General features: G+C 39.9%; 1 protein-coding gene across 5 annotated transcripts in view; it reads left to right on the top strand.

The window, feature by feature from the left end:
* Nucleotides 1–8,054: 8,054 nt before the first annotated feature.
* The window catches only part of gjc2 (gap junction protein gamma 2), a 133,172-nt gene continuing 119,438 nt past the window's right edge, over nucleotides 8,055–21,788 (top strand). For 3 of the 5 annotated variants that reach the window (XR_012100071.1, XM_073054994.1, XM_073054995.1), the window contains exons 1-2: nucleotides 8,055–8,599; nucleotides 15,097–15,199. The gene's annotated coding sequence lies outside the window, so the exon portion shown is untranslated. Of the gene's footprint in view, nucleotides 8,600–15,096; nucleotides 15,200–19,301; nucleotides 19,410–21,788 lie in introns of those variants that run through there. The other 2 variants (XM_073055004.1, XM_073055001.1) reach the window with 2 other exon arrangements.

Raw genomic sequence — 21,788 nt, 5'->3', positions numbered from 1 at the left:
AAGGATGGCACTTTATTGCTAGGTATTCCAGGTCTGGTGAGCAGAATTGGAACAGCACTGATATATTTGTGCACCAAGAAGAGTTGATCATGAGGCATACTCCTCCACCTCTGCTTTTGAGAGACTCTATAGATCTATCCTGACAGTGTATAGTAAACCCGCTGATCTGAATCGCTGCATCCGATATTGGATTTATTGAGTATGCCCACAAGAAAATGAATCTCAGATTTGTATACGGTGACATATATGTACTTTGTTATTAAATTTACTTTGAACTTTGCTGCTGCTGTGTTCTGATAAATCAATTCCCTACGTCACCCCCCGAGCAGTATCCGAAGGGGTATACTTGTTGCTGAGGGGATGGCCACAAAGGAAACCTGCACTGACTGCTTAATCCCCTTACTTCTCCTGGTGGCCACCTATTTACTATCTGAAGCCTGTACTTTGGATATGACCACATCAGTAAAAGACTCATCTATGGACTTTGGATATGACCACATCAATAAAAGACTCTCAGGTGGTCCTGAATGCATCCAGCTCCAATTCTTTGACTTTGTCAGCCAAGATCTGAAGTTGGATGCACTTCCTGCAGTTGTAGTTATCAGGGAGACTGTTAGGTACCCTGAAACTCCACACCTCACAGAAGACTGCCTAAACTACCACCCTGCCTACACTTGTTATACTTCTAACTTTTCAAGCTTAAATTCTAGCCTGCACTAGTTCTTACCCAAATCTGCTGAGCCAAAGCCTGACCACTCTAGTATTATCCTCTCAAACAAAGGCCACTTCACTTAAATCTTGCTTCTTTTTTATTGGCCCTCGGTAATTAATCATAGTTATTATTAACCAAAGCAATCTCCAGCAAAATTAAATGATACCAAACTAAAGAACTTTGGCATAATGTACTTGTGCCTTCTGAAACAGCCACAAGTGCATTTGGGTAGTGTGGTGCATGGCACTTGGATTGTCCAATCAATTCTCCTTCGCTCTGCTGTGGTGGAGGTAAGGTGAATTGGTAAGGGGAGAAAGGTGTTTGGCATGGTGGTCTTCATCTTTTGGAGCACTGAGTATAGGAACTGTGAAGGTATGAGAGACATTGATAAATACTGTATAGTTATTTAACTAGAAAGAGTGTAGAAAAGACTTACCAAGGTGTTGCCTGGACATGTGGGCCTGAGTTACAAGGAGAGTTATGCACTCTAGGACTTTATCTGCTGAACAGAGCCGACTCCCATTTGGATAAGCAGGGCAGCACTGTGAGGATCATGCTTTTTGATTTCTCAAGTGCCTTCAGTACCATACAGCCTTCATTGCTGGGGGAAAGCTTCATTCAGAGCAAGTTGGCACTTCCATTGTCTCCTGGATAATCAACTATCTGACTGGCAGACCACAGTTTGTGCAGTTTCAAAGCTGTGTGTCAGACATGGCTGTAAGCAGCACTCATACCCCATAGAGGACCATATTGGTTCCCTTCCTGTTTACCCTGTATACCTTGGACTTTAGATACAACACTGAGTCATACCATCTGCAGAAATTCTCTTATGACTCAGTAAGAGTTGGATTTATAAAGGGAGGATGGGAGAATGAACAGGGCCCTGGTGGAAGATTTTGTCAAATAGTGCAAGCTGAATCAACTGTAGCTCAACATCAGTAAGACAAAGGAGTTGGTGATGGACTTTCAGAAGACAAAGCCTGTACTGCTTCCTGTTACTATTGATGGTGAGGATGTAGATGTAGATGTGGCCTACAAGACCTACAAGTTCCTGGAGTGCATCTGGATGACAGACCTCAGTGGAGCACCAACAAAGAGGCTGTGTACAAGAAGAGCCAGAGTTGTCTATACTTCCTGAGGAGATTGAGGCTTTTTGGTATATGCAGGCCTCTCCTTCACATATTCTATCAGTCCGTTGTTGCCAATACAATCTTGTATGCAGTGGTGTGCTGGGGCAATGGCACCAACACGGGTGATGCCAACAGACTCAATAAACTGATTAGGAAGTTTGGCTCTGTTATAGGAGTCAAACCGGATTCACTGGAAACTGTGGTAGAACAAAGGACCCTACGCGAAATCTTAGCACATCTGGACAATGTTTCTCACCCTCTGCATGCCACCTTGGCTGAGCAGAGGAGCACTTTGCAAAATAGACTAACACAACTGTGCTGCTCCAAAGAGCAATATATTATGTCATTCTTACCTTCAGCCAATAAGCTCTATAATGAGTCAATCTTTAGCTGGGGAAGTGATGACCCCCTCCTGTTTGAGGTAACTTTTCTTATTGTTTCTTACTTCTCTTGTAATATTTGTATATCTGTGCACTTGTAATACCACTGTGGCACTGTAATTTCCTTTGGATCAATAAAGTATCTATCTGTATATCTTTATTTCCTGGAATGCTGGAGATTGAGGAGTGACCTGATAGATACAAACCAAGAGGAGCATAGACAGGGTGAAAGTACATGGTCTTTTTTTCTGCTGAAAACAAGAGGGCATAAGTTTTAAGATGAGAGGCAGAAGATTTAAATGGGACATTAGAACATAGAACAGCACAGCACAGTACAGGCCCTTCAGCCCACAATGTTGTGCTGACTCTTTAACCTACTACAAGATTAATCTAACCCTTCCTTCCCATATAGCTCTCCATTGCCTATCTAAGAGTCCCTTAAACGTATCTGCCTCTACCACCACCCGACAGCACGTTCCACACACCCACCATTCCATTTAAAAAATCTGCCTCTGATGTCCGTGCTATATTTTCCTCCCAAGACCTTAGCTCCCTTATATTAGTTATTTCTGCTCTGAGGAAAAAGTCTCTGGCTGTCCACTCCATCTATGTCTCTTATCATTGTGTACACCTCTATGAAGTCACCTCTCATCGTCTTTGTCTCCAAAATGAAAAGCCCCAGCTCATCCAATCTATCCTCATTACAAATGCTCTGTAATCTCAGTATCACCATGGTAGAAATTAGGGACAGCTTCTTCATACAAACGGTTTGGAATGAGCTTCCAGAAATAGTGGTTGAGATAAATTGGGTAAGTACATGGATAGGAGAATTTAGAGGGCTGTGCACCAAACAGGCAGATGGAACCAGCTCACTGGGTAACACAGTCTGCATTGCCCAAAGGGCCTGTTTCAATGCTGACTGACTTTATGGCTCTACTGCAACTGTTGCTAGCACGATATATTTGTTCTCCTAAAGAGCTGTTCACAGATTTCATGCCATATCTAAGTTGCTCAATACATCTTTTGATGAAGTTGGAAATAATTGAGCATCTGATGCTCTGACTAAATCTAGATACTGTGTGCCTCCTGTAAGGCTTTTGAGTAACCGATGCCCTATGGTAATATACGTACATTGATAATAAATTTACTTTGAATGATCTCTTTTCAGAGATTAAATTATTATTATAGTAATTATTACAATGGTACATGGAAGGGTGCTGTCCCCTGATTCCAATTAATTTATAAATTAATATTGGTGGTCACTAATGTGATTTTTGGCAGAATCCAATCTATTATCATAGTGATTAAATTTACATTAATGTTCTGTTATGCAATATTTTGAGGTACAATTATTAATAATAGTGATCATTAATCTTTGTCTGTGCTCTGACCTACTATTACGGTGATTATCCTTAATGCGATTTTTAAAAAAGCATTTATTTTATTTTATTTTATTTAGAGTTACAGCACAATACAGGCCTTTCCTGCCCTTTGAGCCGTGCTGACCTAGCCTAATCATGGTACAGTTTACAATGACCTACTTACCAGTACATCTTTGGATTGTGGGAGGAAATTGAAGCACCCAAAGGAAACAATAGTCATGGAGGATTTCAATATGCAGGCAGATTGGGAAAATCAGGTTTGGTGCGAAAAATTTTTAGAATGCCTACAAGTTAGCTTTTTAGAGGAGCTCATGGTTGAGCCCAGTAGGGATCAGCTATTCTGGATTGGGTGTTGTGCAATGAACCAGAATTGATCAGAGAGCTTAAGGTAAAAAAGCCCTTAGGGGAAAATGATCATAATGCGATCAAATTCACTCTGAAATTTGAGAAAGCTAGTCAGATGTATCAGTACTACAGGAAAGAAAAGCTAGTCAGATGTATCTGTACTACAGTGGAGTAAAGGAAATTAGAGGCATGAGAGAGGAGTTGGCCAAAATTGGCTGGAAAAGAACACTGACAGGAATGACAGCACAGCAGCAATAGCTGGAATTTCTAGAAGCAATTCGGAAGGCAAAGGGTATATACACCCAAAAGAGGAAGAAGTATTCTAAAGGTAAGATGACACAACTATGGCTAATAAGGGAAATCAAAGCCAAAATAAAAGCCAGAGAGCATATAATAGAGCAAACATTAATGGGAAATTAGAGGATTAGGAAGCTTTTAAAATCCAACAGAAAGAAAGTAAGCTAGCCAATAATATTAAAGAGGATACCAAAAGTTTCTTCAGAAAAATAAAATGTAAGAGAGGTGAGAATGGATATCAGAATGCCGGAAAACAATGCTGGAGAGGTAGTAATGGCAAATTGAATTTTTCATCCGTCTTCACTGTGGAAAACACTATCAGTATGGTGGAAGTTCCAGGTGTCAGGGGACATGAAGCGTTTGAAGTTAGCATTATAAGAAAGAAGGTTCTTGGGAAACTGAGAGATCTGAAGGTAGATAAATCGCATGGACCATAGGGTTCTGAAAAAGGTGGCTGAAGAGATGTGGATGCATTAGTAACGATCTTTCAAGAGTCATTAGATTCTGGAGAAGTTCCAGATGACTGGAAAATTGCAAATGTCACTCCACTCTTCTAAGAGTCAGAGAAAAGGAAATTATAGGCCAGTTAGTCTGACCTTAGTGGTTGGGAAGATGTTGGAGTCGATTGTTAAGGATGTGGTTTCGGGGTACTTGGAGGCACATGATAAAATAAGCTGTAGTCAGCATGGTTTCCTCAAGGGAAAATCTTGCTTGACAAATCTGTTGGAATTCTTTGAAGAAATAACAAGCAGGGAAGATAAAGGAGATTTGGTTCATGTTGTGTATTTGGATTTTCAAGCTTTTGACAAGGTGCCACACATAAGGCTGCTTAACAAGCTATGAGCCCATGGTACTACAGGAAAGATTCCAGCATGGTTAAAGCAGTGGTTGATTGGAAGGAGACAAAGAGTAGGAATAAAGGGACCTCTTTTGGTTGGCTGCCAGTGACTAGTGGTGTTCCACAGGGGTCTGTGTTGGAACCAATTCTTTTTTATGTTATTATGTCAATGATTTGGATGATGGAATTGTTGGCTTGGTTGCAAAGTTTGCAGACAATTCAAAGCTAGGTAGATGGCAGGTAGCTTTCAGAAAATAGGGAGGCTACTAAAGGACTTAGATTAGGAGAATGGGCAAAGAAGTGACAGATGGAACATAGTGTTGGGAAGTGTATGGTCATGCACTTTGGTAGAAGAAATGAAAGGGTTGACTATTTTCTAAATGGAGAGAAAATACAAAAAACTGAGGCGTAGAGGGATTTAGAAGTCCTCAGACAGGATTCCATAAAGGTTAATTTATAAGTTGAGTCTGTGGTGAGGAAGGCAAATGCAATGGTTGCATTCTTTTCAAGAGGATTAGAATATAAAAGCAAGGATGTAATGTTGAAACTTTATAAAGCACTGATGAGGCATTACTTGGAGTATTGTAAGTAGTTTTGGGCCTCTCATCTTAGAAAGGATGAGCTGAAACTGGAGAGGGTTGTCATATGAAGAGCGTCGATGGCTCTGGGCCTGTATTCACCGGAATTTAGAAAAATGGGGTGACCTAATTGAAACTTATTGAATGGTGAAAGGCCTTGATAGAGTTGATGTGGAGAAGATGTTTCCTATGGTTGGAGAGTCAAAGACCAGATGACACATCCTCAGAATAGAGGGGTGTCCTTTTAAAACAGAAATGAGGAGGAATTTCTTTAGCCAGAGAATGGTGAATCTGTGGAATTTGTTGCCACAGGCAACTGTGGAAGCCAGGTCTCTATATATCAGAAGTTGGTAGATTCTTTATTGGTCAGGGCATGCAGGAAAATATGGGGGGGGGGGGAGGCAGGAGATTAGCCAAGAGGAAAAGTGGGGATGAGGACAAATGAATCAGCCATAATGAAATGGCAGAGCAGACCTGATGGGTCAGCTGGCCTAGTTCTGCTCCTATATTATGGAAACCCAGGGCACATGGAAAGGAACATACAAACTTATTGAGAGGATGCCAGGATTGAAATCCAAACTCCAATGCCTGTATTGTAATAGTGTCAAACTAAATTCTATGCTGCCGTGGCCCCCACCACATTAAACCTGATACATTGCTTATATTTGACGCGATTTTTTTGAAAGGATCATGACATGTTCTGACTGTCAATATAAATTGACAGTCCATGTGTTGCCTCAGGTACATTAGTAATGTATTATATTGTTGGCAGGATTCCTGTGTATGCTGAAGAGTGTGAGTGCATATGTGCCTTGTGGGGATAGCATATGGAGGGAGGGATGGGAAGAAGATAAGAATATTGAAAAGAGTGATGCAAAATGGGGGAGCACTAATTATAAAGGTGGGTGGTGGATGAGGCAGGATTGTTGTCCATCAGGGCAAGGCTGAAAGGGGGAGGAATGATAAATCAGAGTAAAATATACAACGAAAGAGCAGAAATGGGGAAGACGAGCAGCAACATGCAGGTGAGGCAAGGAGGTCAAATGATGGGATTGCAAGGAATATGGCAGGAAATGGCTGAGGTAGGTGAGAGGTATCTGAGAGTCATTGAATTATGCAGCACTGAAACAGGCCTGTCAGCCCAGCTTAACCATGCCAACCCAGTTGACTATATTTAAGCTAGATTCATTTGCCTGCATTTGGCCCATGAGCCTCTATTTTTCCTATCCATGTACTTGTTAAGCAACTTTTAAATTTAGTATTGTATCTGTCTCTACCACTTCATCAGACAGCCTGTTCCATATACTGAACATTCCTGAAAAACCTACCCCTCAGATGTTTTCTCCCCTTAAATCTATGATCTCTAGTTTTAGATTACCCTATGCTGGGAAAATGACTATGACCACCCATCTTATCTATGCCCTTTTTTGATTTTATATACCCTTAAAAGGTCACCCGTCAGGCTTTACCAGTCCAGGGAAATTTGATCAGCTTCTCCTTAGGCCCTTCTGTCCCAGTAATATTCTTATGAATCTTTCCTATAAGCTTAGGCAACTAGAACTGCATGTAATACTCCAGGTGGAGTCTCACCGATGTCTTGTACTGTTGTAATACAACATCCCAACTTTTGTATTCAGTGTGTACCTACAGATGAAGGCTAGTTCTTCATTGTCCTGTCTACCTGTGTCACCATTTTCAAGGAACAATGTACCTGTATCCTTATATCTCTTTGTTCTACAACACTCTACATGTCCTTGCCATGCATTGTTATCTATCCTGGCCTGGTTTAACTTACCAAAATGCAACACTTCTCACTTGTCCAAGGTAAATTCCATCTGCCCTTTATCAGTCCAATTTCCCAGTTGGTGTAGCTCATGTTGAAATCTTAGATAACTTTCTTCCCTGTCTTGCTGGTGAGGAAGGATAATGGAGCTGGGAAACTAAAGGTTCGGCATGGAAGTAGAACTGGAACTAACTATTGAGGTTTGTGAGGTGAGGAACAAGCTGGAGGGTCTTGGTGGTGCGTGAGGGTAGGGCAGGAGATCTGGAACTGGTAGGAGGCAAGATAGGACAGCAGGTTTAGGGATGGTAGGGGCAGGAATGGTTAAGTAGTAGAGCTTAATGGAAGAGGAAGCATCTGGGGAGACAGGGTATGGTAGGGCCGGAAGGATCTAATAAGGGATACCTAGTGTTTGGAAAATCTGGAAAGAGAAAGATAACAGGAATACTGAGGGCAAGCGTGAGGGATTGGTGAGCTGTTGAGAAATACAGTGAGAGAGATTAAAGGAAGGGAGAGGGTCCGGTGGTGGGGGAATAGCGTGAGGCGAGAGTCAGGTGGGCTCCAGGATGGAAGGACTATGGCTTAAAAAGGCAAGAGGACAGGCAGAAAGGAGATAGCCGGGGTAGAGCACCGGCAAAGGGCGGGAGGCGTTAAACGGGCGCGGCGCGGCGCAGCAGCCTCCGGTCTGGGCACGCGCAGCACAGGCGGGGCAGACGGTTTGGCGGGGCCGCTGGAGTGGGCGGGGCCCCGTCGTCCCCGGCGCGTGCTGACTCCCCTGGCTGAGCGAGCTCGAGCACCAAGTAGGGGGGCGAGGCGGGCGTTTGTTCAACGATAAAATGGCGGAGGGAGTTCCGCGGTTCAGCGCTCGGCCGGCTAAGTCTGGTATTTCAAAATTTTGGCGGCACTTCTGTTGTAAATCCGCTGAGAACTAATTCATAGTTCTGACTTTTTTGTTAACTTCGGACATTAAGTGCAAAAGTTTGTGCTTCCAGATCACTGTTTGTAGAGGTTCGAGTATGATTATTTTTTGTTGAACGGTGGGGGGAAGGGGAATGAAATCGGCGTTCTTTGCTAATGGATGTGGAGCCAGTGGATGAAGACGGTGCAAATGTCGAAAGAGAACATTGACAGAAGAACCAGAAGGAGCGAGGCAAAAAGTGAGTGAAGTACCACTGAAAAGAGAATGACAGCGAATGTATTCAAACATTAGTTCTCTGCAGATATGATCAATGAGTTGAGATGATGGGTTGGATGATGGGACATTTTTAGAGGGGTGCCTTTATGGTTGTCTTATTTCACTTTGTAAAAGACCAATAATGGCGAGGGTGAGGTAACTTAAAACAATCCAGTAATTAGTTACTTAAAGACGTTAATCTTCATGACAAACCTAATCCTAAACTGGTTTCTGAGTGATTCATGCCATCAGGTTGGAGGCTTGCCTGCTCTCCATCTCCCTCTGAAGATGGTTGGTTGGGCCATGTGGGATGATTCTACAGTCACCTATTAGTCTGACTCGGGGAATGGGTACATCCTTTCCCTGTAGGACATCAGTGTTTGGATGAATGGGTAGCTTCCAACCTGATGGCATGAACATTGATTTCTCTAACTTACATTAATGTCACTCCTCCCCTTCTTACCCCATCCCTTATTTATTTATTATTCTCTTTCTTCCCCCCCCCCCCTTCTCTTTCTCTGGCCCTCTCACAATCAATCCTTACCTGCTCTCCATCTCCCTCTGGTGCTCCCCTCCCCCTTTCTTTCTTCCTAGGCCTCCAGTCTGGTGATCCTCTCCCTTCTCCAGCTCTGTATCCCTTTTGCCAATCACCTTTCCAGCTCTTAGTTTCATCCCTCCCCCTCCTATCTTCTATCATTTCGAATTTCCCCCTCACCCTCCCACTTTCAAATCTCTTACTATCTCTTATTTCAGTTAGTCCTGACGAAGGGTCTCGGCCCAAAATGTTGACTGTACTTCTTCCTATAGATGCTGCCTGGCCTGCTGTGTTCCACCAGCATTTTGTGTGTGTTGCTTGAATTTCCAGCATCTGCAGATTTCCTCGTGTTTGACCTGGTATTGGGGGTCAGAATTTGAACTTGACAAAGTAACTTCCGGCCATTAGACCTAGCAAAATCTTCACTAAAATTTTGGGGTCTGGTCACACAGTCTAATGTTGTCATATTTGGAGAATTGGACCTTGTGGACAACATGAAACTAGAACTTGTGAATACACATTGCATAATATAGAGTATAGGTAAGGAAACCCATTTATGCTCTTCCTCAGTAAATGTGGAACTGAAACGAGATTCAGATCATAGTCTTAAAGAATAAGTAGAGTCAAGGCCCTTCAGCTTAATTATTCATGACAACCAGGATTTCCATCTAAACTAATCCCATTTCCCTTCATTCAGCCCTTGTCCCTATAAACCTTTTTTACCATGTACCTGCCCCTTTTTAAATATTGTTAACGTACCTTCCTCAATCACTTCATCTGGTAGCTAATTCCATATGCTGTCCAACCTCTGGGTGAAAAAAGTTGCCCCTCAGGCTCCTATTAAACCTTTCAGCTCTCACTTTAAACCAGGGGTTCCCAACCTGGTGTCTGCAGAACTCTTGCTTAGTGGTACTGTATTGTTCCATGGCATAAAAAAGGTTGAGAACCCTGTTTTAAACCTATACTGGCTGGATCTTGATTCCCCAACCCTGGGAAAATGACTGAGTGCACTCACTCTATGTCTCTTATGATTTTATGCATCTCTATATAGAATGCATTCATTTAGCTACACTCTAGTGGAAAAGGTCTCAAGCTGCTCAATCTCTCTCCATAATTCAGTTCTTGGAGTCCTAACAATTTCCTCTTTACTCTTTCCAGCTTAATGGTGTCTTTCCTGTAGCAGAATTGGTGCTTTAACATTGTTTGGATGAAACACTAAATGAAGATGGGCACTGGATAAACTCTGGATGGGGGATTTCAGTGTCCAAAAATGGTTTGATATCCTTTCAACTGATCAAGCTGACATGTCTGTCAATCTGGGTCCATGATGGGTAATAAGGAATTAACGTGAGAGATAAGCTACTTGAGTTTGTCCATCTGTTGCAGATATATGTCCTTGAGCACATTTGTAGGGATGACCACCAGAAAATTCTCAAGGAGATAAAGTTCTTTATTCACATCAAGGTATCTACCATTGTATTGCTGAATGGAGTGGTACAGTTGTAACATGGGGCTAAATGCATGATAAACAGCATATTAAACAAACTGGAAGAAAACTGGTTTTATTTTCTAGCTCTGAATGATTGTAGTTAATTAAGCAGATCATGAGGGCAGAAGGATTCAAGAGTATCTCAATAATGGCAGGGTTGCAGCGTGTGTGTGCTAAAGGTCAAGCTGAAGCACACAATCATGTTCATATAGAACAGGGGTTCCCAACTGTTTTTATGCCATGGACCAATACCATTAAGCAAGAGGTCCATGGACCCCAAGTTGGGAACCCCTGATCTAGAAGTTCCTCCTGAAATACGTCAACATGAAGAAACTATCGTAACCAACTGGGTTTGCTTCACAGGAGTCTGAAAAATGACTGAGTGCCTTGGGTATAGCAGTGGTTATGGGAGCAGCTTACATCTGTGTTTTATTGAAGACTTCCTTCTTGCTGTGGGCAAACTGTTCCTGTACATGAACCTTGCTGACATCTATCCAATAATGTGAAAAATTGCTTTTAGAAAGCAGGGCAATTCAAAGGCTAATTGCTATTCATCTGCCCACAGGAAAGTAATATAAAGTGCACACAAGCTATCATGATCCATGTTTTAACCAATAATCTCCTTCCTGATGTTTAGTTTGGGTTTCAGTGCCACCCTCTGGCTCTTGACCTCATGGTAGTCTTATGTTAAAACCAAGGAGTTGAACTTCAGAGATAAAATGACACAATTTCGGAAGCGAGTACTCTTGACATCAGACAACGATTGCTGTATTTGAAATTAGGGAGACCTAGCAAAATGAGTGTATCTAAGACCATAAGATCACAAGATATAGAAGCAGAATTGGCCCATCAAGTTGGTAATTTCTAAAATAAGTACATGTTCAGCACGGCATCATGGGCCAAAAGGCCTGTATTATGCTGTAGGTTTTCTATGTTTCTAAGATCCCCATTCTGACTCTGTCCACGCACATGATGACTGCTACTATGATGGCCATTGTGCTTGCCCCTGCCTTCCTCTAATTTGCTCTTGTTAATCAAGCCCAAATCTAGATTGGTTGATGGTCAAAGCTCTATTACCCTTGGAATTACGTGATGGAATAACAGATATCAGCATACAGAAAACATTATAAACACAAGAGATTCTGAAGATGTTGGAAATCCAGAGTTAACATGCACAATCCTAGAGGAACTCAGCAGCTCAGGCAGCATCTATGGAAAGGAATAAGGAATCAATAATTTTGGAAATACTCATAAGCTTAGACTTCATCTACTGAGGAAGAACCAGAGTTAGCATCAGATTGCCCTTTCATCATCTAATTTTTAAAAAAACTTCAGTGAAATCAAAAGTGAAGTTGAGTGCACAGTATTGATGTGAGGGAGAATTTTTGAGGTTTTTTATTACTTGATGCCATCTTTGATTACTTGATTATAGTTACAAAACCTGCTTAAGTAATTTATTGAAATAAATCAAAATTGTATGCAATTTTAAAACAGCAATGGTTTATTTTCTTGCTCCCAACATATTCCATGCTTTGCTCAGCCTTTCTTAGAAACTTTTTTTCTAGCCCCTCTTCTAAAGTTCAAAGGAAATTCTATTATCTAAGTACAGTGGCATGCAAAAGTTTGGGCACCCCTGGTCAAAATTTCTGTTTCTGTGAGTAGTTAAGTGAGTAGAAGATAAACTGATCTCCAAAAGTCATATAGTTAAAGATGAAACATTCTTTTCAACATTTTAAGCAAGATTAGTGTATTATTTTTGTTTTGTACAATTCTAGAGTGGAAAAAAAGGAAAGGAGCACCATGCAAAAGTTTGGGCACCCCAACAGATTTGAGCTGTCAGATAACTTTTACCAAGGTCTTAGACCTTAATTAGTTTGTTAGGGCTATGGCTTGTTCACAGTCATTGTTAGGAAAGGCCAGGTGATGCAAATTTCAAAGCTTTATAAATACCCTGACTCCTCAAACCTTGTCCCAACAATCAGCAGCCATGGGCTCCTCTAAACAGCTGCCTAGCACTCTGAAAATTAAATGATGCCCACAAAACAGGAGAAGGGTATAAGATAGCAAAGCGTTTTCAGGTAGTCATTTCCTCAGCTCATAATGTAATGAAGAAATGGCAGTTAACAGGAATGGTGGCAGTCAAGTTGAGGTCTGGAAGACCAAGAAAACTTTCCAAGAGAACTGCTCGTAGGATTGCTAGAAAGGCAAATCAAAACCCCCATTTGACTGCAAAAGACCTTCAGGAAGATTTAGCAGACTCTGGAGTGGTGGTGCACTGTTCTACTGTGCAGCGACACCTGCACAAATATGACCTTCATGGAAAACTCATCAGAAGAAAACCTTTCCTGCATCCTCACCACAAAATTCAGCGTCAGAAGTTTGCAAAGGAATATCTAAACAAGCCTGATGCATTTTGGAAAGAAGTCCTGTGGATTGATGAAGTTAAAATAGAACTTTTTGGCTGCAATGACCAAAGGTATGTTTGGAGAAAAAAAGGTGCAGGATTTCATGAAAAGAACACCTCTCCAACTGTTAAGCACGGAGGTGGATCGATTATGCACTGGGCTTGTGTTGCAGCCAGTGGCACAGGATACATTTCACTGGTAGAGGGAAGAATGAATTCAATTAAATATCAGCAAATTCTGGAAGCAAACATCACACCGTCTGTTTTAAAAAAAAGCTGAAGATAAAAAGAGGATGGTTTCTACAACAGGATAATGATCCTAAACACACCTCAAAATCCACAATGGACTACCTCAGGAGGCGCAAGCTGAAGGTTTTGCTATTGCCCTCACAGTCCCCCGACCTAAACATCATTGAAAATCTGTGGATAGACCTCAAAAGAGCAGTGTATGCAAGATGGCCCAAGAATCTTCCAGAACTAGAAGCCTTTTGCAAGGAAGAATGGGTGAAAATCCCCCAAACAAGAATTGAAAGACTCTTAGCTGGCTACAGAAAACATTTACAAGCTGTGATACTTTCCAAAGGGGGTGTTACTAAGTACTGACCATGCAGGGTGTCCAATCTTTTGCTTCGGTCCCTTTTCCTTTTTTTTTGTTATTTTGAAACTGCAAAAGATGGAAATAAAAATAATCTTGCTTAAAATATTAAAGAAATGTATCATTAACTTTACGCCTTTTGGAAATCAGGTTCTCTTTTACTTACTTAGCTATTCACAGTAACAGAAATTTTGACCAGGGGTGCCCAAACTTTTGCATGCCACCGTACATTTATGTTACCATATACAACCTTGAGATCCATTTTCTTTTGGGCATACTCAGCAAATCTATAGAATAGCAACTATAACAAAATCAGTGAAAGACTGCCCAACTAGGGTGTTCAACCAGTTCATTATGCTTCCAGTTCATTAACTTCCAGTATTTGTTGAAATTTTAAAGTTCCATGTTAATACACTAGCCAGGGAATGAGAGTCAACACCTTTGTTCCTGTTTTCACATGTAAGTTAAATATATTTTTTTCTCTGTGGGTGAGTCTCAGCATCTGTTGGCCACATCTAATAAAGAGCGAATCAAGATGACCTTATAAAATGTGGATATGGAAGTACTGTTATTTTATCAAGGAAATACTGTTAATTTATATTATTCCTTGTGTCCTCAATAATTGCAAAGCATTTCAAAGCCAATTAATCACTTTTCAATTTTAGTCACTGTTCTGTCCTCTGTAACAGCTAGTTTATGTACAGCAAAACTCAGTTTTGGCCATGAAACCAATCAACAGTTGAACAGTTAAGTAGTTTGGTAGAAGGGAGGTACTGGTAATGACACCAGGGAAATTTACTGTGAATAGCCTCAGGAATTTTGTAAACAATCAGACTTGGTTAAATTGGTTTTCTTTTTTAGAAATTGGGAGAATTTGGAGTGCAAACTAGGTAAAAGCCTGGATCTGTTTATACTGTTTATTTGTCTTGTCTATTGTGTAACACCTAACTTGTGCATTATCATCTGATATTATACAACTGTCTATTGTATCCACCAACTAGGGATTTAACCTTGAAATTATCTTAGATGTTGTATATACAGTAGTAGCCATGTATTAGCCTGCATCATACTGAATGCAAAACTGTTTTTCTGAGTTATTGTTTGATGGTTTTATAACACATCAGTTTCAATTCAAAATTGTCTTTAGTGAAAAATCTGCTTTAATTCAAGTTTTTTCATAGTGTAAATCACTCCTTTAGAGAAAAATAATCTGTTTCACATTTGAATCTTATTATGGCTTACGCCCAGTTCTGTGCTGTACTTGTGCTATTGGACAATTTGTCTTTTTTTTCAATGAATTCAAACAGAACCTCCAATTCAGAAAAGTGGTGTGTTAGAAATTCCTTCGTAGAACAATGCAACCATTACAAAGATGCAGATTTTTAATGTATTCTATTGTGCTTGGTGGTGAGTGGATGTCTTGGCAGTACTCAATAATGTAGAATTGTTTCTATTAGTTTAAGGTCCAGTTCATTCTAGAAAGTTCAACAGCTAGTGAAGGGGTTCGAAAGAAAGACCTACAACTCAGCTGTATTATTTCTTCATTTTTAATGTGTGGTGGTAAGTTGTACTTTTTTTTATCTGTTAACATCTAGATAGGTGTAAAATTGTCAATAATGTGAATTTGTAGTGCGGCAGTTGAAAGGAATGCTATGTTTGAAAATACATTTTAATGGTGATTTAAGTAAACTTGAAATACTGTAAATTGCACACTAATTGATCTTTCTATCTAAATGTAGTGATATTAAATCCTATCTCCTCGCTCACTCTATCCATTTGACACATCTGCTTCCTCAGCACTAGTTCCACAACACAGCTAATTTACTTGGTTCCTTTCTCGACTTAACCATTAGCTGATGCTGTTAAAGGTTCTCACTGCTTTTTGCACTGTCCATCTCTATCCAATCTGTCACTAGCATTTTCCCTTTCTTCAAAGAAAAAACTTTTGACCCAACTCCATCATTGGAAATTGTTATCCAATCTCAAACTTTTCTGTTCACCTTATCTCCTAAATCATTTAATCTCTGTGTTTTACAGTTGCTATTGTATCAAGTTTTTGCGAAGTTACAAATGATATACTTCATGATCGACAGTCAGTCTCAAACTGTCTGCTGCCATTGACACAATCAACCGTATTATTTTCCAATGCCCCACCTGGTTGTCTGTCTTGAGAATGTAGAACATATAACAGTATAGTACAGCATAAGCCTTTCGGACCATGATGTTGTGCTGACCTATATAAACCTACTCCATGATCAATTTAACCTTTCCCTCCTGCTCGGCCCATAATCCTCCATTTTCTTTCACATTTGTGTGCCTATCTAAGAGTCTCTTAAATGTCCCTATTGTCCCTCGCAGTGTGTTCCAGGCAGTCACCACTCTGTAAAAAGCCTAAGTCAAAGAGTCACTAGCAATGACTTCCTGCTCCAGCACAGCCACCCCTGATTCCTCTCAGATAACTATCCCTATTGTTTCTCATCTACACATTTCTCATCAGTGATAGCATCTGAAAATGGTGTTAATTTCGACATGTAAGCAGATGTCACCCAGCTTCCTTCACCTTTCTGCTATCTATAAATTGTCATTCTTCTTGCTTGAAATCCTGTGATGGATGAACAGAAATTGCTAAAATTGCAATTGTTCTCTGTACCTGCCAAAGCTGAGTTACCCATTCAATGACTATACATTTTACTAGCAATTCTCTGAAGTAATCAGGTCACCTCTTGTCTGTCACTTAGATCTGAGATGAGTTTCGGACTTCATATTTATACCATCTCTTAGATAATCATTTAGTTACTCTATAACTATCTTAGTAACATGTTAGTTCCTTTTTTAAAAAAAAATCTTGTGATTTCCTTATTCCAGTGCACTCTTAGCTGGACAACACAGTGGCATGAGAAATAGAGTTCTTGTTATCTTGGAGGTGTACTGATTAGTAGGTTACTTGTCATTGTAAATTATCCAACGTGTAGGTTGGTGGTAGAAGAATAAGGGTAGAGTTAATGAGCATGTAAGACAGGATAGGTTACAATGAAATAAAGGTGGAAATGGGATTGATGAGTTTGCTCTGAGCGTCAGGATATCCTAATTCCATAGCATCAAAAAATACATATATATTCCTGGCCTTCCCTTTTTGGCCTAGAAATTAGTTATTCAAAGTTTTTTACTTTTGTCCTACGTGCTGCTATCTCCCCACTGTTCCTCAAACTACTTCAGCTCCAGTTAAGGGATGCCTTGAATTAAAATAAATTATCCTTACAAATCCTTAAATTATCCTACGTCCCTTTATGATCTTAACATTTCTTACATCAATGTTGTCCTCCAGACCTGCAACAAACCAAAGTATCTGCATATGGCCTATCAAGTTTGCATCACCATTCCATCATCATGGCTGATTTATTATCCCTCTCAACCCCATTCTCTTGTCTTCTCCCATAACCTTTGACACCATCAACCTCCACTTTAAATTTACTCAATGATTTGACCTCCACAGCTGTCCATGGCAATGAATTCCACAGATTCATTACCCTCTGGCTGAAGAAATTCCTCCTCATCTCTGTTCTTAGGGGATGCCCCTCTATCCAAGGGTGTGCTCTGTTGTCCTAGATTTCCCCACTATAGGAAACATCGTCTCCACATCCACTCTGTCTAGGCCTTTCAGTGTTCCTAGGGTTTCAATGAGATCCCTCTCTTCTTTTCCCTACCCCCTAATTTTCTTCTAAACTCCAGTGAGTACTAGCCATCACACTCTAAAAGTTCAAAGTACATTTATTATTAGAGTATGTATACATAATGCAACCTTGATTGTGTCCTTGCAGGCAGCCACAAAACAAAGAAACCCAAAATAACCCATTTAAAAAAAAAGACTGTCAAATACCCAGTGTGCAGAAAAAGAAAACAAATAATGAAAACAATAAAAGCAAGCAAATGGCATTCAAAACTGAAGTTCATGAAAGAGTCTGTCTACAAGCCTGGAGCTACAGCCACAGATCAGCACAGAGCTGAGTAAATGCTGTGGAGCAGCAAGCTGAGCTGGCCTGTCCCTCACCTCTGGTCCCGACATCTTGATCTTTTCAATTTGACCTGCCACTCAAATCATCCAAATATTGGGTCTGTTACTTCAATGCGTTCTGGAACCTGGACCCTGTCGCCTCAATTCAACCTGTATCCAATCTTTCTAATTTGGCCCAGTGCTCAAATTGCCATCCAAACATCAAGTTCTGTCGCTTCAATACACTGTGAGCCCTGGACCCAGAACTGACCTTTCCAATTTGGCCCATTGCTTAAATCAATTGAACCTCAGGACTTCCCTTGCTCCCAGCGACGGGCCTGCCACTTTGCCTCGCCACGATACTGCCACATTTCCTTTTTTTTTGTAATTTATTTTTTTATTGAAGTTCATCATCAAACAAACATTTCCATAAGATGTATTTCAGGCATTGTACATATATATCATATAATCATATGTCACAAATCTCCACATAGTATTTATCTGAGGTATACACTTATAGAAAAGAGTGGAAAGAAAAAACAAGCAAAAGGAAAAAATTATGTACAAGTAGGGAGTGATTTTTTTTTTACAACATATTGATTTGTGAGAATAAAATCAGGCCTATGAGGCATTATGTAGTTAAACCATTTTTCTCAGTATGAATCAAATTGTTCCAGCTTATGATTAACAGATGCTGTTATCTTCTCCATTTTGTAAATGTCCATTGTAATTTCCATCCAATGCAATTAAGGTTGGGCTCTCCTGTGATAACCATTTCCTAGTAAGAGTCTTTTTACCAGCCACCAACGGGATATTCATTAAATATTTATCTCTTTTCAACCATTCTTGGGGTATATACCCAAAATATATGGTCTTATTCTCTAAGGGTATTTCACATTTGAAGATGTCTTGTAGGGCATTGTCCCCCTTCAATAGTCTTTGATAACAGGGCAGTCCCAAAAAATATGATAATGATTTGCATTTTGATTTCCACAATTTCTTCAGCAAACAAGGAGGTTACTATCATAATGGGATTTCTGAGGGGGTGTAATAAAATATCTTATCAAGTTTTTCCATCCGAACTCCCTCCATTTCTGTGAACTGGTACACTTCCATTGATATCTCCATATTATTGTCCATTCTTCCTCAGATATAATTCTCCCTCCTTCCTTCTCCCATTTTGTTTTAATGTATGAGGTTGAATGTGTTTTAAGATTTGACAAACCCTTATACATGCTTGAAATGATTCTACTACCGTTATTTGAATTGTATGTTTTTCTAAATAGCTCTATCAAGCATGTAGTTGCCTTGGTTACATTTTTAAGCGTCCTATTAACATATTGTTGCATCTGTAAATACCGATTTAAAAATCTTGTTTTTCTGTTAAGTGTTTCTCTTTAAGCATTTCAAAACTGAACAGTGTTCCTTCTTTCATTATGTTGCAAACAACTGTTATTCCTTTAGCTGTCCAGTCCTTAAATCTAGCATCCAATTTATTTGGCGTAAAATCTGAGTCATATGCACACCATTTAAGAATTGCAATATCTCCCTCTAGATTATATTCTTTTATAGTAGTTTTCCATATTTTAAGAGTCAATTTCACCCATGGGTTATCAATAGTATTTATGTACCTTTGCAGGTTGTTATCAGCCAAAATTGCTTGTATGGGGATGGGAAGTACCCGCTCCTCAATGTTTTTCCATTGAGTGTCATATGATGGGTTGCACCAACATATCACAGCTCTCAACAGTGCTGCAAAATAATAATCTCTAAGAGAAGGTAGGCCCCATCCCTGCTTTTCCTTTGCTAATTGCAAAGTTTTGAGATGAACTCTAGGCCTTTTACCTTGCCAAATATACCTTGATAACATCTTGTTCCATTCATTGAATTGATTTTGATTAATCTCTATTGGTAGGGTCTGAAAGAGATATAGTAGTCTGGGCAGTATATTCATTTTAATAGACTCAGTCCTTGAACTGAGACTAAAAAATGGAATCAGGTTCCATCTTGCCATATCTTCCTTTTTTTTATATAAAGGCTGATAATTGCATTCTGATAATTTTGCCAAATCTTTTGGCATTATGATGCCCAAATATTTGAAAGACTCTGTTTGCCATGCCGAGGGATATCTACTTTCAATTTCTCTTGGTGGGCTATAGTTATATGAAAGTAATTGGGTTTTATCTATGTTGATCTTGTATCCTGATAAGTGACCATATTGTTCAAAGGAGTGCATCAATTTAGGTTAAGAGTATGTTGGTTGCCCTAGATAGATCAAAATGTCATCTGTGTAATAACCCAATTTATGCTCTGTCCCTTTAATAGTAATTCCCCTGATATCATCATTTTGTCTGATGTATTGAGCTAATGGTTCCAAATATAATGCGAAGAGTAGCGGTGACCATGCACAACCCTGTCTCTTGCCCCTTTCTAGGGTAAGACTATTTGATAAATAACCATTGATTTTAATCCTAGCAGTAGGGTTGTCATATAGTGTCTGAAAAGTTTTAATAATTGTGTCTTGGAAACCAAATCTATGTAAAACTCTTTATATAAAAAAAAAAATTCCAATTAACCAAATCAAATGCCTTTTCAGCATCCACGCTTATCGCTATTACTTCAATTTTATTTTTTTGTATATGATCCAAAATGTGAAGTGTCCTTCGTATATTGTCTTGTGTTTGGCGTTGTCGTATAAAACCTGTCTGATCGTTACGTATCAGTATGGGTAGAAACTCTTCTAATCATTAGGTAAATAATCTATAATCTACTGCCGCATTTTCAAGTCCAAAGGAAGGTTACAGGCTATTGATTGCAGTGATTGTTTACCAGGAAAAAGTGTGATTAACAAAGTATTTAGTTGTTTTCTTTGTTTCATTGGCCACCAGCAAGCGGTCACTGAGTTTCATCAGAGCTATCTGAAACACTCCTCACACATCAATTCTTTGTTAGAAACATAGAAATCTACAGCATATCAGAGGCCTTTCAGAGCATAATGTTGTACTGACCATGTAACCTACTCTAGAAATTGCCTAGAAATTTCTTACTGCATAGATAATTTCTAAGCTCCTTATACCTATCTGAGAGTCTCTTAAAAGACCCTATTATATTTGCCTCTACCACCTTCACTGGCAGTGCATTCCATACACCCACCACTCTGTGTGGGGAAAAAAACTTAGCTCTGACATCCCCCTTGTACCTACTTCCAAGCACTTAAAATGATGCCCCCTCGTGTTAGCCATTTCAGACCTGGGAAAAAGCCTCTGGCTATCCACACGATCAATGCCACTCATCATCTCGTACACTTTTCCCAGAATCATCATCTCCTCTGGACACTCTAATGTCGCACATCTTTTCTCAGATAAGGGGCCCAAAACTGCTCACGATACTCCATGTGCAGTCTGACCAGTGCCTTGTAAAGCCTCAGCATTTGGGCCCTAGCTGAGATATTTGTGACATTGTTTTCTATGGGTATGGTACTGGAAGATGAAAAGTGGCTAATGTGCTTTTAATTTAAGAAGGGCAGCAAGCACAATTGGGGAAACTATAGTGGATGAGCAAATATCAGTGGTGGGAAAGTTGCACGATCTGCCTGCATTTGGAAAGTCAAGGACAGATTTGGGATAGTCAACATGATGTGTATTGGAAATTATCTCTCATGAATTTGATTGAGATTTATGAGGAAGTGACTGAGATACTGACATGAGAAAACAGATGTTGTCCACATGAACTTTAGCAAAGCTTATGACAAGGTACTTCAAGTTAGGCTAGTATGGAAGTTTCTATCACATGGGGTCTAGGGTGAATTAGCCAATTGGGTACAAATTTGGCTTGATGGTAAGAATCAGGGGGTGGTAGTGGAGGATTGTTTTACAGATTGGAGGATTATGACCCCAGGAATTGATACTGGGTCCACTGTTTGTCCATAGTTATTTTAATATTTTACAATAACTATTTCAATATATAATGATATTGAAGGTGGATATCTTCATTATTTGCAATCAGTCAGTCAGCACTAAGTAGGTATTTTGTTCCTCTGCCTATCTCTGTACACAAGACAAATTTAACAGTATTACCAGATTTATGTTAAGAATTTGCACCATAGAGAAAATTACAGAATTGCAATATGAAGTGGAGCTATAAAATATGGGTGAAAGT

Source organism: Hemitrygon akajei, chromosome 8 (assembly GCF_048418815.1).
Source record: "Hemitrygon akajei chromosome 8, sHemAka1.3, whole genome shotgun sequence".
In the NCBI taxonomy this organism is placed as follows: domain Eukaryota; kingdom Metazoa; phylum Chordata; class Chondrichthyes; order Myliobatiformes; family Dasyatidae; genus Hemitrygon; species Hemitrygon akajei.
Note: the sequence above shows the minus strand (reverse complement) of the source record. Positions and strands in the feature narration are given on the sequence as shown.